The sequence below is a fragment of the Phyllobates terribilis genome, unplaced genomic scaffold (genome assembly GCF_046119375.1).
Source record: "Phyllobates terribilis strain yellow unplaced genomic scaffold, ASM4611937v1 Scaffold_2__4_contigs__length_985480577, whole genome shotgun sequence".
Classification (NCBI taxonomy): Eukaryota; Metazoa; Chordata; class Amphibia; order Anura; family Dendrobatidae; genus Phyllobates; species Phyllobates terribilis.
This window is the reverse complement of record NW_027362762.1, coordinates 741801699-741819785: the sequence shown is the minus strand read 5'-3', so window position 1 is coordinate 741819785 and position 18087 is coordinate 741801699. Positions and strand designations below refer to the sequence as shown.

Genomic DNA, 18087 nt, shown 5'->3' with positions numbered 1-18087 from the left:
AGGGCCAAGAGAGAAGTTAACCCCAAAGGCAGTTTTGACCCACATATATTGATGTTCTCGGAGTGCTTAGGGGGGTGCTAGATGAATTCAAGGCCCGAGACCAAGTGAAGGCGGGATTTCAGTTCATAATACCCATAATAACCATTAACAAGAACGTAGATTGAATAAATTACATATATTATAACCAACAAACATTTGTCAATTACACCAAAGATGCCTTACAAGGGATAGCTGACCAACTAGCACCCACATCTACCATGGCCTTCCAAAACAGAATAGCTCTGGATATGTGGCTTACAGAAAAAGGAGGGGTATGCAAAATGATAGGTGAGCATTGTTGTACTTATATCCCAGACAATACTGGCCCCACAGGGAAAGTTACTAAGGCTCTCAAAATCTATGAACAAACAGTTCCCCTTAGAACAAAGGTGTTGTACCAGAGAGATTACCAGGAGTAAATGAGTTTGTAAAGTTAATATCCATATTTCTGTGTTAGGGGTGGCCCTCGATTACCCAGTCACTAGATCTTTTAGGGTCTCCATCCCTTTACTGTAGGTCTTCGTATGAGTTAGATTTAGGAACGTCGGTGGGCCTTAACATACTGTGAATTCTTCTCCCCCTCTGATTTTTAGCATATGGATATTAAAAGCAAATAATTGATTTTAGGGGGGTCTGTCAAGGTAAAATATATATTATAGAAAATCCATTAGTTTCTTTTAGTAGATTACCTAATCAGTGTGAATCAATATAGAGATGATGGAATAATCTATGTGTATGTATGTATGCAAATGTGTATATGCACATGGATTATGTTAATAGTTAATGAATATATAACTAACAGCTTCTGTTCTAATTTGTAGACATGAACAACTAAATGATTTCCTGGGAATGACGTATGCATGTGCATGGCTGATAACAGAGAGATTCATGTCGAGTTGGCAAAGATGGCGCTGAGAGACCAACTCACCCCCTCCCATCGGAATTCCTAAGGCGTTACTCAGACCAAGAGATACATAGATGAACAAATTACAGTGTGCCGAGTTATCAGAAAAGAGCAATAAATTTTACTAATCCCACCTAGAAGGAGAATATATATGAATTGAAGGAGAATATATATATATTTTCTGTATTTTCTTGACTATGAAAATTGTACATTCACACTGAAGGCATCAAAACTATGAATTAACACATGTGGAATTATATACTTAACAAAAAAGTGTGAAACAACTGAAAATATGTCTTATATTCTAGGTTCTTCAAAGTAGCCACCTTTTGCTTTGATGACTGCTTTGCACACTCTTGGCATTCTCTTGATGAGATTCAAGAGGTAGTCACCGGAAATGGTCTTCCAACAATCTTGAAGGAGTTCCCAGAGATGCTTAGTACTTGTTGGCCCTTTTGCCTTCACTCTGCGGTCCAGCTCACCCCAAACCATCTTGATTGGGTTCAGGTCTGGTGACTGTGGAGGCCAGGTCATCTGGCGTAGCACCCCATCACTCTCCTTCTTTAAAAAAGATAACTTATCAGGTGTCAAATACTTTGATAATATCTCCACATCGTGCTCCAGTTCAACATGAAAAATGTAATAAAAGGTTTTTTTTAAAACTGGCATTGCATACACCAGTCTGAATGAATAGGCCTGCTGGAGTATGATGTGCCTAATTCATTAGGAGGTACACTCCACTTAATGAATTATGCAGATCTCTCAAGAGACATGTGTTGCTGCCTGAAATTTACTCCAGTCAGGGATTGGAGCACATTTTTTGAGTAAGTTAGTGGCGTAACTTTTCATGAATTTCATGGTTTGGAATAGTGTAACGTTTCATGAATTTCATGGTTTGGAATAGTGTAACTTTTCATGAATTTCATGGTTTGGAATAGTGTAACTTTTCATGAATTTCATGGTTTGGAGTAGTGTAACTTTTCATGAATTTCATGGTTTGGAGTAGTGTAACTTTTCATGAATTTCATGGTTTGGAGTAGTGTAACTTTTCATGAATTTCATGGTTTGGAGTAGTGTAACTTTTCATGAATTTCATGGTTTGGAGTAGTGTAACTTTTCATGAATTTCATGGTTTGGAGTAGTGTAACTTTTCATGAATTTCATGGTTTGGAGTAGTGTAACTTTTCATGAATTTCATGGCTGGATGTAGCGACACCCCGTCCTGCCCATTCTCCAGCCATGCTACAGCAATATTGGCCTAGCTGAAAATATTATTGCACAATTTGTGAGTTACGCAAAAATATTGTGATTTATTAAGTTGTTTTACACCAGAATATTGACGTAAACACCTTAATGAATCGGCCCCAAAATGTGAAGTTTCCAATATGGCAACTAATACTACAATTTCATCCTGATTGTATACAGCTAAGCTGCAGTTTCTGCTATGAGGCCATAAAAGAAGAATATACCTTAAAAAAAACATATAGGAAAGGATACATATAAACTCCAAATATTCACTTTATGTACATAATTTTACTTTTGGTGCAGTTTGTGATGCTTTTGCTTAGGAAGTGGGTGTAAATAAAAGCAGGAAAAAAATAAAAAAATCTAAGACGTGAGCATTTTTGAGGGATGTAATCCTAGTTGAGAAATCGATAATTGTTATTACGTGAATAAGGTCTAAGTGTGAAAAAGTTAATTTAGACGTAAATAGTAATGTCTGCATGATACTAAGTATTTATATTTATATTATAAGATGATAAAGTTCTGAGAATTTGGAATAATCAAAAGTTGTTTACATGTCCAACAAATCCAGATGCAATATAGGATGTGTAGCTAGCTACCAGCTATCATGCTTCCTTACTTTCTGGTGATGTGTAATGTTTCAGCCCCATAAGTAAATCTCAGTCCTCAGCCCTCCCTCATTGCTTCCATTGGGCAGTAGGCGGTGTTCTGCTGATCAGTTAAATTCTTCCCAATTTTTTTTCTCTGGCTTGCAGAGACTGCAGATCTTGTGTGAATGTGTTTAATGGTGGAGTAGACGTTTCCTCTCTAAACTCTTCTCAGTGAAACGAAATATTAAAAGTTCACAGGAAACAGGAGTCGAGGAGAAGAATAAACACTGGTCAAAGAAAAACTTGTGTCGTTTCCTTCAGTCAGGAGTGTCCGTCTCTCAATCCCTTCTCATCCCTCCCTCAAACAAAGGACCAAGAAGAAGAAAATGAGGAAGAAAACTCTGAACATCTAAACAGATGCTTTAAGAGGACAACTGATTCCATAGAAATGGAGGTGTAAAGTCCAGCGGAAGAGACAAGGTAATATCGACTAGCTTATCCCCATTCTTTTCAATGTGTGTTCTGCACTGGTTATATACTCCCCATTATCCATACTGTCCAGGATCACCAGAAACTGTACATAAATGCATAGCTAGTAGAGGCAGTCAACATGATTGCTGAGGTTCATTATGTTCATGCACTATTGTAATGAAACACGGAAAGTTGTAGAAAACTCTGGAAAGCGCGGTCGCCTTATACACAATACACATTGCAGGGAAACTTCATGTAGCAGATGTAAACCATTATTCCCTTTTCCATGCGTTTTCTGCTGAATTTTCCCATCAGGACGGTTTAGTTCACTCACAATGAGTTGCTTAGAGAGAAGTTTAACCCTTTGATAAAGAACTGTGTGGCTGATGTTCGTAGTTTGCCACAGAAGCAGCAAATAACCTTAATTTCCATGTTAAACTATATTGATACAGCTGACTGCATGAACTTAATGAGTAACATTGAAGTATTTGTTCAAAGAGCCAAAACAGACTTCCAAAACCAAATGTTCAGCCGTACGAAGAAATGTTGGGGGAGTGGGGGAGGGTTGAGACATATATGACTCAGTGGGATGTTATATCCAGGGGGATAGTGAAATGCTCTGGTCTATATTCAATGTAACCACTTTACCTGAGGACAATATAAAAGTTATATATATATGTGTGTGTGTTTCTATATAGAACTATATTGTAACACCACACACCGGTGCACCATGCCACATACTTTTTGCCAAGCAGGTGAGGTGCAATGTGTCGCCTTCCTTCAATACCCCGCGGTATTAATAGGACAGATGTAAAGAATTGGAAGGCCACCCCACATCTACGCTGTCCTACCTTGCATGCTGCAGCATTCACACTGCTACAAAGTCAGCACACAATCACAATAAAGCCAAGAGGATTGGTAACATATGAGCAGGCCATGCAGCTGATGTGGGGCCCCTGGAGATAGGGGCCGAGACTTGGCAAGTCCCTTTGCCTTTTAGATGAGTTGTATTGTCAGCTAAAGACATTGGGGAGTTGTCCCATAAGTCATAGAAAAGGATTGAAGTAAAAAACAAAAGCTCTTATGGGGGTAAAATCGCCACCATAAAGTGGAACCCGGTTTTATACTATAGGATTTAATCATTTAACCTCTTGGAACTATTCTTAGATCTTGTGCAGACGACTGTTTAGTCGGATGGTGCTATCCATGGGTTTGAGGGATATCACTTCTACCCATGTTATTCCATGGGGCTGTGCACATGTCCGATTTTATCCTTGGACCGAGTGATCCGTGGAAAAAAAATCACAGCATGTACGATTTGCCGGCAAGAATCGGATGACACTGGCCCATTTATGTCAATGGATCCGTAGAAAAAATCTGACCACACTCGGGTGACATCATGGAGAAAGTGGAGAAACTTTTTTTTCCTCTGTGCCTCCGAGAAAATCGGATCCTACTCTGATCACACTCTGATCATAAATGGACCGATTTTCACGGAGGGAGAGAAAACAGTCGTGTGACCCAATCCTTAGGGTAAGTCATTAATGTGTGCCCCCCTGCATGGTGCTGCATCTGATACTTCATCCTAGTCCTCCTTGCTCCCTTCTTCCTGCTGATTGGTGGCGGGATATAAGATCTGATCCCCACCAATCACATATTGCCGGCCTATTCCTAGGTGATCCCAGAACAATGTTATTGTCTGTCTAACCTGCCTGAATTATTCCCGGCTTTATACATAAACAATTTGAAAGGCCAATTTAACACCATTTTGTTACAAGAGCATTTATCATCTCAGTAGGCCAGAAAAAAGTTCAGGATCAGATGTCATTACTGTAGCATTATGCTGTGATTTCTGTGTATGTGACTCCAGGTTTTCTAAATATTTTATCTGTACTAAAGAGTTTAGTGAAGCACATCCGTGAGGACTAGAGCTCCAGACCATCATGTTATCTTCTTACATGTTACATCTTAAAGTAGTATAATAATAAATATTATTATTATTATTACTACTACATGCACTGATTCACGACTTATTGATCAAAGACTAAGACTTAAGGTAAAACATGTAAGTGCAACAAAGTAAAGAGTAATGAGTTGCATTGATGTGTCTGACAATCATTAGTGTGTTTGTCAAATATGGATCATTGCCTAATAATTATGCTAAAATATTCGTGTTAGCTTATGTACAGTACAATTTGTGTTAAACAACCTTTGATGTTGTACATTAAGGTATCCTTAATGCAAAGCAATGCATTGTATTGGGTATTAAATGTTCAAATCTATGGGTACAGAGAGAACATTGGACTGCACTCGGATGACATCTGAGTGCAGTCACATTTCTGCAGTCTCACAGAATGGAGCAGATGGAGACATTTTCTTCTCCATCTGCTCCTAACAGTTTGCTACAATTTTCTCTTCTGAGAGAATCGGATCACACTATGCTGACACTCGGATCAAACACGGATCAGAGTTTGATCATAGTGTCATTTGCATAATCGACCCGATTCTCTCTGGCCGTAGCCTAAAAACTGTTTTATCAGCTGCAGATCTACCAGTTATTTGAATTCTAAGCTCTGTATAATCCCGCCCACATTACTGATTGACAGCTTTCTGTGTACACTGTGCATAGGCAGAAAATAGTCAGTTATGGTGGAAGCGGAGTTATACATGGCTCATGAATATGGAGGACTACCGAGCAGCAGGTTTACTAGTCCTCTAGTGATAAAACTCCTGCTGATAAAACTGTATTTTTATCAAAACTACAGAAAACAGCCCAGTAAGTGACACATCCCTGGAATCAGAGTCTCTTCTCCTACATTATGCTGCTCTCAGGATAGGCTGACTATACCAGGTAACAGATTCCCAAGACCAAGTACAGAAGAACTTATTTCATCATCTGGTTACAGACCAAAATGTCTGACTGACTGCTGGTCTCCTGACCCAAATTTACAGCCTCTTATACTGTATGCCTATGAGGCTATCAGTTCTGGTCAGGAGATCCGTGGTGAGTCCAGGCATTTTATGCTATAGTTACATTTAAAGGGGTTATCCTATAATCACATTTTAGCACCTATCCAGATGAAATAGGCATCTGATTCCTAGGGGTCTCACAGCCGGGACCACCATGGTCATAAGAATGAGGCGCACTGACAATGCATTTATTATTCAGGAATCTGATGGAGAAAGTCCTGGATAATGTCCATGCAAGCCTGCCAATTGTGGATAGGTGATAAGTTGTCATTGTAGGACAACCACAATTGCCACCCTACTCTTGCATTTTTTTCTGAACAACTGGACCAAAAATCACATACAGTGACAAATTTTTACAGACATAAGCAATGGCCCTTTTTGAAAACCATTCTTGTGTGCCAAGTCCTCAGCATGAAGCCCAAGAATCACAAAAAATGCAGAGTTGAAAGGATAGAATAGATAGAGTGTATATAGTGTTAGGGCGATGCTTTCACTGTGAGATATACTGTGAAGTTGTATATAGATGGTGTCAACGCAGCTCTGGATATACAGTGGGGAAAATAAGTATATGATACACTGCCGATTTTGCAATTTTTCCCACCTACAAAGAATGGAGAGGTCTGTAATTTTTATCATAGGTACACTTCACCTGTAAGAGACAGAATCTAAAAATAAAAAACATAAAATTACATGATATGATTTTTACATAATTAATTTGCATTTTATTGCATGAAATAAGAATTTGATACAATAGAAAAACAGAACTTAATATTTGGTACAGAAACCTTTGTTTGCAATTACAGAGGTCAGATGTTTCCTGTAGATCTTAACCAAGTTTACACATACTGCAGCAGGGATTTTGGCCTACTCCTCCATACAGATCTTCTCCAGACCTTTCAGGTTTCGGGCTGTCGCTTGTTAACATTGAGTTTCAGCTCCCTCCAAAGATTTTCTATTGGGTTCAGGTCTGGAGACTCGCTAGGTCAGTCCAGGACTTTGAAATGCTTCTTACGGAGCCACTACTTAGTTGACATGGCTGTGTGTTTCGGGTCATTGTCATGCTGGAAGACCCAGCCACAATCCATCTCCAATGCTCTTACTGAGGCAAGGAGGTTGTTGGGCAAAATCTCTTGATACATGACCCCATCCATCCTCGCTTATACACGGTGCAGTCGCCCTGTCCTCTTTGCAGAAAAGCACCCCCAAAGTATGATGTTTCCCCCGCCATTCTTAATGGTTGGGATGGTGTTCTAGGGGTTGTACTCATCCTTCTTCTTCCTCCAAACAAAAGGCGAGTGGAGTTGATACCAAAAGTTCTATTTTGGTCTCATCTGACCACATGACCTTCTCCCATACCTCCTCTGGATCATCAAGATGGTCAATGGTGAACTTCAAATGGGCCTGGACATGTGCTGGCGGGAGCAGGGGTACCTTGCTTGCCCTGCAGAATTTTAATCCTTGACGATGTAGTGTGTTACTAACGGTAATGTTTGACACTGTGGTCCCAGCTCTCATCAGGTCATTGACCAGTTCCTCCCATGTAGCTCTGGGCTCATTCATGACCTTTCTCGGAATCATCCTTACCCCACGAGGCGAGATCATGCATGGAGCCCTAGACCGAGGAAGATTTACCGTCATCTTGTGTTTCTTCCATTTTCTTATAAATGTGCCAACAGTTGTTACCTTCTAATGAAGCTGCTTGCCTATTGTCCTGTAGCTCATCTCAGCCTTGTGCAAGTGTGCAATTTTGTCCCTGGTGTCCTTAGACAGCTCTTTGGTCTTGGCCATGGTGGCGAGGTTGGAGTGTGATTGATTCAGTGTATGAACAGGTGTCTTTCATACAGGTAGCAAGTTCAAACAGGTGCAATTAATACATGTAATGAGTGCAGAGTAGGAGGGCTTCTTAAACAAAAACTAACAGGTCTGTGAGAGCCAGAATTCTTGCTGGTTGGTAGATGATCAAATACTTATTTCATGCAATAAAATGCAATTTATTTAAAAATCATACAATGTGATTTTCTGTTTTTTATTTTTACAGTTGAAGTGTACCTGACGCGCCCCCTGGGCCTCTGTTGTGTAGCGTTGCACACGCGGGGACTACCCGGAGCCGGATCTGATAGGGGTAGTAGTCCTCGTGGCGACGATCCGGTCCGTGCCCAGGGTGTCAAACCAAGTGGCAGAATTTAGTAGAAGATGTTATAGTGTTCGACTACGCCACCCGTTGAATGCGGTTATGAAGCCGCCGCTGCAGGGCAGACCGCTGAGGCCGGTGGTACGGTTGTGCAGCGTGGATAGTATAACCCCCAACGGGAGGGGTATGGCCTCAGGGCAGCGGACGTGGAAGATGGGGATAGCAGAATTGCACGCAGGCACCAGGAACCACTCAGAGACGGTGCGGTGTAGTTCAGGGTCTTTACTGGTGACAAAGGTAGACCCTCCCGGGAGTACTGGCTAGCGATCGGGGCCTGGTCAGTCCGTGAGCAGATAGGATCTCCCCCGGCCAGGCGGAGTTGTAGGCCTCCCCAACTTATTGTACTCTCCCTGGCTACCTTGCTAGAAGCGGGTAAAAGTAGCCCACGTCCCTGAGTGTACCGTGTGGTGCTCACCCGTATGGCCGGTGACTCGGGGCCTTCTGGTAGCCTCCGCTCCACAACGGCGGTGCTGGTCCCTTGCGTGTGACCGTGCCTTCGGGTTTCTTGGCCAGAGGACCTGAAATCCCCTGCCGGTCGGTTTCTGCTGCTGGGTATGGATCAGTCCCCACTGCCTCGGACTCCGTGTCCAGTGAGATCTCTTCAGTCAGGACGAGCTCTATAGCTTCCAGTCTCTCACCCCTTTTATCACTGCTCCCACATAGCTCCTGATCTTGCTCTCCCTGTATCTGCTCCACTCCAGACCAGACTGTGTCTCTGTCTGGGACTCCTCTTCTTCTCCTCTAACCCCGCCTCAGCCCCAGTTTATATAGGGGAAGTTCTTCCCCTCCCAGGACTGGGCAGGAAGTGTTGCATGCTTAGGGTTCCTGACCAGGAGACCTCCCACCTGCTCTCAGACATAATATTGCTATTACTGTGGTAACCAGACCCCTGGGGTGCCACATTCCCCCCTAGTAAAATTTAGTACTCCGGGACTAAACATATTTTTGAAAACATAACAGGGTATAAACAGGAACAATACAATAAGGGAAAACACGTTAGGGCGGTCACAGCATGTCCGCACCCCTGTGCAGTTTTTGAAGCAATAAGGGTGTCCATTTCACCAAAGAACAGGGAGCCGTAACCAGGTGGGGGTCTGTCCTACCCTGAGTCTTTAGCAGTCTTAGTCCATTCCTGGGTTACGCTCCAAACATATATACAAAGAATTCCGGTTAATCCACAAAAGACACCTATAAAATAACTGGAAAAACATAATTATTTACAAGCAACAGTAAACAGGTAAATACCAATAAAACAGTCTGAACACTTTAGATCCTCCAACGTACTGGCAACTGGCCTCTAGTGGCCCTAGTAGACCTACGGAGCTTACTGACCGGTCCTAAGCTACAGGGTGTAGGAGCTGTCAAAGGTAAGCTGGGCAGCTGTCTACGGGTTCTTTGGCTCACTAGGGGCATGGCAGGCTCACTATAAGCAGAGGGTCGATTCTCCTGGTCTGCTTGTGTGGGGTCTTCTGCCTCCTGGACCGGCTGCTCTTCCAGCTCTACCTGTTTTTCCGTAGGCACTTGGGATGCTGGCTGGAGGAAGGTGAGGACGGGTACCACAACAGCGCCATTTACTTGTGTCCAAGACCGAGGGAAGTCTCCGAGTACAGTACTGACCATTTCTTCCCTTTCCTCTGCGGGTCGAGGGTTTTCTTGATCTTCTTCAGGGTTTCGTAGCTGCTCGGGACACTTCTTCAGGTGATCTCGGGAGACAATGGCTGTGGTTTCTCCTCCATCCTTACTGATTGTGCAGATTTTTGGGTTTTCATGGCTTGATGGCAGTACGGTGTACGGGTCCTTCTCCCACTGGTCGTCCAACTTGTGGAGCCGTCTCTTCCTTTTCAAGACCTGCTCTCCAGGTACCAGGGGAACAGCGGGAGCATACTGGTTGTAAGTCTTCTCCTGTCTTTCTCTTGCTTGACAGAGACTTCGCTCAACGCTCTCCTGTACTTTCCGGTACTGCTGCTGCCTCTCTGTGTCCCAGTCTGCTTCTGGTGAAGTGTCCTCGGGTGTCAGGACTCCCATATCCAGATCAACAGGCAGCTTACCAGGTCTTGCTCTCATTAGGTAAGCCGGGGTACAGTTGGTAGAACCTACAGGGATGTGGTTGTATAGGTCCACCAGATCAGGCAGTTTCTCAGGCCACAGACTGCGTTCTTCCAGGGGCAACGTTTTCAGAAGGTCTATCACACCTGGTTCATCTTCTCGCAGAGTCCATTGGTTTGCGGATGATAGGGTGTTGTTCTTATCTTCCGGCAGCCATACAGAGTGCAGAACTCCTGGAAGACTTCCGCTTCAAAGGCAGGTCCCTGGTCCGTCAGCACCTGCTCTGGGTATCCGTGTGGACGGCAGAAGTGCTGCTGAAAGGCTCTAGCTGCTGTTTGAGCCGTTAAGTCCTTGACGGGGACTACAACCAAGAACCGGGAGTAGTAATCCACGATGGTTAACGCATAGACGTAGCCACTTCTGCTGGGGGTCAGTTTTACATGATCCAAGGCTACCAGTTCCAACGGCTGCCTGGTGACGATGGACTGCAGGGGAGTCTTCTGACTGGCACGGTCCTTCCTTCTTAGGTTGCATGGGCCACAGTCTCTGCACCACCTCTCGATGGTTCCTCTCATGCCTACCCAGTGGAACCGCCCGCGCAGCAGGAACTCCAGCTTCTTCCATCCGAAGTGCCCAGCTCCGTCGTGGTATGCCTCCAGTACCATAGCCGCGTCTCTTCTTGGCACCACTACTTGCCAGATCAGTTCATGCGTCCGGGAGTTAACCATTCTACGGCACAACTTCCCCTTGTAAAGGAACAGTCGACTCTTCTCAGCCCACAGTTGCTTGGTTTCCTCCGGAGCGTCTGGGTCAAGGCGAGCATCTGGCTGAGTCAGCATCTCCTTCACCAGTCGGACGGCGGGGTCACTGTCTTGCGTTTCCGCCCAGTTGTAATGAGGTAAGGGGTTGAACGTAGCGGATTGCTTACCCCTTACACGGTGGGAATACTGGGTAGTCCCATGACGGTGGAACGCGGGGAGTTCAACTTCTTCCAGTTCCTCTGGATCTTCCCCTACGTCCAGTAGGTTTGGCATTCTGGACAAGGCATCCGCGTTGGTATTGGAGCGTCCTGCCCGGTATTTGATCGTGAATTCATAGTTGGACAGGCGGGCCATCCATCTCTGCTCCAGGGCACCGAGTCTTGCAGTGTCCAGGTGTGTCAACGGGTTGTTATCCGTGTACACGGTGAACCAGGAAGAGGCGAGGTAGTGCTTAAAGCGTTCGGTGACTGCCCACACCACTGCCAGGAACTCTAGCTTGAATGAGCTGTAATTCTCAGGGTTTCTTTCGGTGGGTCGCAGTTTTCGGCTGGCGTAAGCAATTACCCGTTCTCTCCCCTGCTGGATCTGGGACAGTACGGCTCCTAGCCCGATGTTACTTGCGTCGGTGTAGAGGATAAAGGGCTGGCTGTAATCAGGGTATGCCAGGATTTCATCCCCCGTGAGGGCCATCTTCAGCTGGCGGAAGGACTCTTCTTCCAGCTTCTCCCATCTGAAGGGCGGCTTCTGGTTCTTGGCCTTCCTGGACTGGCCTATCAGGAGGTCCTGCATAGGAGCTGCCTTTTTGGTGAAACCGGGAATGAATCTTCGGTAGTAGCCTACCAACCCGAGGAACTGCCGTACTTCCCTTACGCTGGAGGGTCTTGGCCATTCCTTAATCGCGGTGATCTTATCAGGGTCGGGAGCCACTCCGTCAGCACTCACCACGTGTCCCAGGTACTGCACTTTTGGTTTTAGCAGGTGACACTTCGACGGTTTCACCTTCAGACCGTATTTTGCCAGGGCTTCAAACACTTCCGCCAGGTGTTTCAGGTGGTCCTCGTAGGTTTTGGAATAAACTATAACATCGTCCAGGTACAGCAGGACCGTCTCAAAGTTCCGGTGTCCCAGACAGCATTCCATCAATCGTTGGAAGGTTCCTGGTGCGTTGCAGAGTCCGAACGGCATGCAGGTAAACTCGCTAAGTCCCATCGGGGTGGTGAATGCGGTCTTCTCCCGGTCCGCCTCTGCTACAGGAACCTGCCAGTACCTGCTAGTGAGATCCAAAGTGGAGAAGAAGTTAGCAGATTTTAAAGCAGCCAAAGACTCCTCTATCCTTGGTAAGGGGTACGCATCTTTGTGTGTGATACGGTTGATTTTCCGGTAGTCTACACACATTCTCATGGTGTTGTCTTTTTTTTTAACCAAGACTAGTGGAGCTGCCCAGGGGCTACAGCTATCCCTGATTACCCCAGCCTCCTTCATGTCTCTAAGCATCCCCTTGGCGTGTTGGTAGTGTGCAGGGGGTACGGGTCGGTATCTCTCCTTTATGGGAGGATGGTCTCCCGTGGGGATGTGGTGTTCTACCCCCTTTACTCGCCCGAAGTCTAACGGGTGTTTACTAAACACTCTCTCATACTCTTGAACCACCCGATAGACTCCCTGTTTCTGGTGTGAGGGAGTGGAGTCAGTACCCAAATGTAGTTGCTGACACCAGTCCTCCATTTGTTGCTTAGAGCCGTTACCTTCCTCTGGTTGAGATGGAGGCAAGGGTTCCACGGCCTGTACAGAATTCTGGTTTATGGTGAACAATTTGGCTAGCGTGGCATACCGGGGCAGGTGTACTTCTCTCTCCCCGATATTTATGATGCGAACGGGCACCCTCCCATGGCATACATCGACCACCCCCCGTGCTGTCAAAATGGTGGGCCTACTGTCTGAGTAGACTGGTTCCACCATTGCCTGGTAATCTCTACCTCTCAGACCAATAGCTGCCCGGCACCAAATCATCATTTCACTTTTCGGGGGCATGGCAATAGGGACAGGGTCACACATTCTCACGCTACCAATCTCACCACCGGAGAGTTCCACCTGTTGCCGTCGCATCAGTGCCTGGATCTCTTTTTGGAGTACTCGCTGCTGGCCGGAACTGGCGTTCTTGGCAACCTGCTGTAAAATGAGAATCACCTCTGCAAGACAATTTTCAATCACATTAGTTCCTAGAGTTATCTTTGGGTGACTCTCGCGCTTGTCAATGTCCACAATGATCAGTCCCTGTGCTGCCAGTTCGACTTTACCGATTTTAATGGTCATCTCTTTAAATCCGATCTGTGGCACGGGCTGACCATTGCTGGCGATGATACTCAAGTCGTCGTCAGGGTAGCGGGTTATATCCGAGTCATTCCAGTACTGCTTGAAGAGCACGTACGGGATGGTGGTGACCTGTGACCCGGTGTCCAGTAGGGCACTCATAGGAATGCCATCCAGTACCACAGGCAAGACTGGACGTCCTCCCACGTATTTGTCACGCCAGTTCGATGGGCCTGGTGATCTTATTCCTAGGGGTTGTCCCTCTACCCCAGGTTGTGCCAGTTTAAAGGACAGTACCTTGCCATATGTCCGGGTTGATTGCAGCGGCGGCAGATGGGTTGTCCGTCCTCGTTGTATCGGTCGCTGGGTTTTCCTCTGGCCGGTGGGGTCCTCCTTGGTCGGCGCCACGGGATGTCCTCCGGTCCGGATGCCAGCTGGATCTTCCCTGGAGTAGAAACCTGTAAAGACTGCACAGTTCGGGTTAGCGCAGCAACGCTTTTAGTTAGCTCTTGGACCTGATGGTGCAGGTCTGTAGCCGGGTCATTGTTTAAAGCCTGCGCATCAGCTCCCACAGGCCCTGCCGACAAGGGCGCCGTCTCCTGGTGGTAAGTGGTAGTAGGGCATCTGTGGGTCACAGCGCCACCTGGTGCCGGTTCTCGGAGCACCCGGATGGCTCTGTCCTTGAACTGTGCAAAGTCCAGATGAGGGTCCTGTAAGGCCATTGCCCGCAACTGGGTTCGGTGGGCATTGCAATGTAGACCCTCTATAAATTGTTCAGTCAACAGCTTGTCTTCGTTTCCCACGCCGTCAGGGTCGGCCTGCTTAATGGCTCTCAGGGCCTCTTGTAGGTTTAGTGCATAGTCCCTTATATTCTCATGTGCTCGCTGCTTGCACCCGTAGAATCTAAGCTTGATCTCGGCTGAGGAACGGGTATCAAAGGTGTCCTTCAGCCGGGCTAGTATCTCTGCGACAGTCCTCCTCCTCCCGAGTGGCCAGGACTTTACCTCCCTTTGGGCTGCCCCTGTTAATTGAGCCACCAGGATGCTCACTTTTTGCTCCTCTGTGAGGGGGTACACCTGGAAGAGGCTATCCAGCCTTTCTCTGAAGTCATTTAGGGTATGTGACTCCCCTGAGTACTGGGGTAGCCAGGCTGCCCCCGGGATATAGGGCATAGTGAAAGGCATGACCGCAGCAGCGGTGGCGCTGGCGGTGGCTGTGGCAGTGAAGCTCTCCTCTGTATCCGACATCCTCCTCCCCCCTAGTGGACCGTGGCCTACCTTGCGATGATCCTCTTCCGTAGGCCGCGGCTCCGCAGTGGATCGTCAGGGTTGAGGACCTTCCGTCGCGCTCCTGTGACGTCGGCGTCTGCTGGGCTCCTTCCAGGACTTTACGCAACGTCCGGACGTGAGGCGGAGCTTCAGTTCTCGCGTGCTTTCGGAGTCCACGCCCCTCTTCTTCCCGCGCGGCGTCCTCAAGATGGCGTCCAATGGCGGGAAAACTCCACGGATGGCGGGAAGAAGGCAGAAGATGGCGTCAGATGGCGGGAAAACTCCACGGATGGCGGGAATCCTCACCACAGGTAAGTTTAACAGTCTCTCTTTTTTTTTTTTCAGGCACGCAGTACCCGGTGGTTGCGGGCACGGAATCCTGCCGACTACGCCAAAGTTGACGCGCCCCCTGGGCCTCTGTTGTGTAGCGTTGCACACGCGGGGACTACCCGGAGCCGGATCTGATAGGGGTAGTAGTCCTCGTGGCGACGATCCGATCCGTGCCCAGGGTGTCAAACCAAGTGGCAGAATTTAGTAGAAGATGTTATAGTGTTCGACTACGCCACCCGTTGAATGCGGTTATGAAGCCGCCGCTGCAGGGCAGACCGCTGAGGCCGGTGGTACGGTTGTGCAGCGTGGATAGTATAACCCCCAACGGGAGGGGTATGGCCTCAGGGCAGCGGACGTGGAAGATGGGGATAGCAAAATTGCACGCAGGCACCAGGAACCACTCAGAGACGGTGCGGTGTAGTTCAGGGTCTTTACTGGTGGCAAAGGTAGACCCTCCCGGGAGTACTGGCTAGCGATCGGGGCCTGGTCAGTCCGTGAGCAGATAGGATCTCCCCCGGCCAGGCGGAGTTGTAGGCCTCCCCAACTTATTGTACTCTCCCTGGCTACCTTGCTAGAAGCGGGTAAAAGTAGCCCACGTCCCTGAGTGTACCGTGTGGTGCTCACCCGTATGGCCGGTGACTCGGGGCCTTCTGGTAGCCTCCGCTCCACAACGGCGGTGCTGGTCCCTTGCGTGTGACCGTGCCTTCGGGTTTCTTGGCCAGAGGACCTGAAATCCCCTGCCGGTCGGTTTCTGCTGCTGGGTATGGATCAGTCCCCACTGCCTCGGACTCCGTGTCCAGTGAGATCTCTTCAGTCAGGACGAGCTCTATAGCTTCCAGTCTCTCACCCCTTTTATCACTGCTCCCACATAGCTCCTGATCTTGCTCTCCCTGTATCTGCTCCACTCCAGACCAGACTGTGTCTCTGTCTGGGACTCCTCTTCTTCTCCTCTAACCCCGCCTCAGCCCCAGTTTATATAGGGGAAGTTCTTCCCCTCCCAGGACTGGGCAGGAAGTGTTGCATGCTTAGGGTTCCTGACCAGGAGACCTCCCACCTGCTCTCAGACGTAATATTGCTATTACTGTGGTAACCAGACCCCTGGGGTGCCACATACCTACAATAAAAATTACAGACCTCTCCATTCTTTGTAGGTGGGAAAACTTGCAAATTCGACAGTGTATCAAATACTTATTTTCCCCACTGTAACTGAAGGATAAGGTATGATGCAACAGCATAAAAGTGGCTGCAGCTCTGAATGTGACTGGAGTATTATTCAATGACAGGAGATAGTGACCAAAGCGCTGGATATGACTGGAGTACAACAAGACATAATGAAACAGGAGAATAGTGACTGCAGCTCTGGCTATGACTGGAGTATACAATATGATGTTACAGCAGAATAGTGATTGCAATTTTGGAGGTGACTGGAGTATGACATGATATAACTGCATAATAGTGCCTGTGGATGGATGTGACTGAAGTATGAGGTATGATGTAACTGCATTCTCCCAATACTCTTCTGGATCACCCAAATTCTCTCTAGCACACTTCAGATGGGGCCGGACATGTAATGGCTTAAGCAGGGGGACACGTCTGGCACTGTAGGATCTGAGTCCCTGGCAGCGTAGTGTGTTACTGATGTTAGCCTGTGTAAAGTTGGTCCCAGCTCTCTACAGGTCATTCACTAGGTCCCCCCGTGTGGTTCTGGGATTTTTGCTCACCGTTCTTGAGATCATTTTGACCCCACGGGGTGAGATCTTGTGTGGAGCCCCAGATGGAGGGAGATTATCAGTGGTCTTGTATGTCTTCTATTTTCTAATTATTGCTCCCACAGTTGATTTCTTCACACCAAGCTGCTTGCCTATTGCAGATTCAGTCTTCCCAGCCTGGTGCAGGGCTACAATTTGGTTTCTGGTGTCCTTTGACAGCTCTTTGGTCTTCAACATAGTGGAGTTTGTAGTGTGACTGTTTGAGGTCGCGGACAGGTGTCTTTTATACTGATAACAAGTTCAATCAGGTGCCAGTACTACAGGTAATGAGTGGAGGACAGAGGAGCCTCTAAGGCTATGTGCCCACGATGCAGAAATGAAGCTGAAAATTTCTGCAGCATTTCTGCATCTCCCTGGCAGAAAAAACGCATGCCGATTGTGCATGCGTTTTTCCTGCAGAATACATGCGGAATACATGCGTATCCACATGCGTTGACGCATGTGTTTCCGCATGCAGACTGACAAGCACTTTCCAGGCGATAGCATCACTTGGAAAGTGCTTGACAACTAGGTCACACTGTATAAATCCATGCAAACGGCATGGATTTATATAGTGTGACCGTAAAAATAAAAAAATAAAGCTATACTTACCTCCGATCCCCCGCCGCGTGTGCTGTCGCGCTCGTCCTGGCTTCTTCCTGGTTGCCGGCATCTCGCGAGACAGCCTGTGGTCACATGACCGCGACGTCATCTCAGGTCCTGGAAGGTAAGCGCTGCAGGGGCCGCCGGACAGGTGAATATAAACTTTATTTATTATTTTATTATTTTTATTACAGGTACAATGGTACCCAGGTCTGGATGAGAGTCTTCTCTCCTCCAGAACTGGGTACCATACGCATATTGATTCGCATATAATCCGCTTGTACAAATGTACAGACACAGATTTTATGCGTCTCAATGCAAGTCAATGGCGGCGCTTCCGCAAAATTAATGAACATGCTGCGGATTTATGAGCGCTGCAGAAACGCTGCGGAAAAATCCGCAGCATGTGCATTGACATTGCGGAATGCCATTGGGGACCATGGGGTGTGGATTACCATGCATTTTTTATGTGTTTCCGCTGCGGAAATTCCGCAGCATAAACGCATGAAAAACGCATCGTGTGCACGCAGCCTTAAAGAAGAAGTTACAGGTCTGTGAGAGCCAGAAATCTTGCTTGTTTGTAATTGACCAGATACTTATTTTCCACCAAAATT

The 18087-nt window shown here is 46.9% G+C and overlaps 1 protein-coding gene across 1 annotated transcript in view; it reads left to right on the top strand.

Annotated features, from left to right (window-relative positions):
* The first annotated feature begins 2904 nt into the window (after positions 1 to 2904).
* CCDC80 (coiled-coil domain containing 80) overlaps positions 2905 to 18087 on the top strand; it is a 119768-nt gene continuing 104585 nt past the window's right edge. Inside the window, exon 1 of the mRNA XM_073667236.1 lies at positions 2905 to 3258. The gene's annotated coding sequence lies outside the window, so the exon portion shown is untranslated. The remainder of the gene's footprint in view (positions 3259 to 18087) is intronic.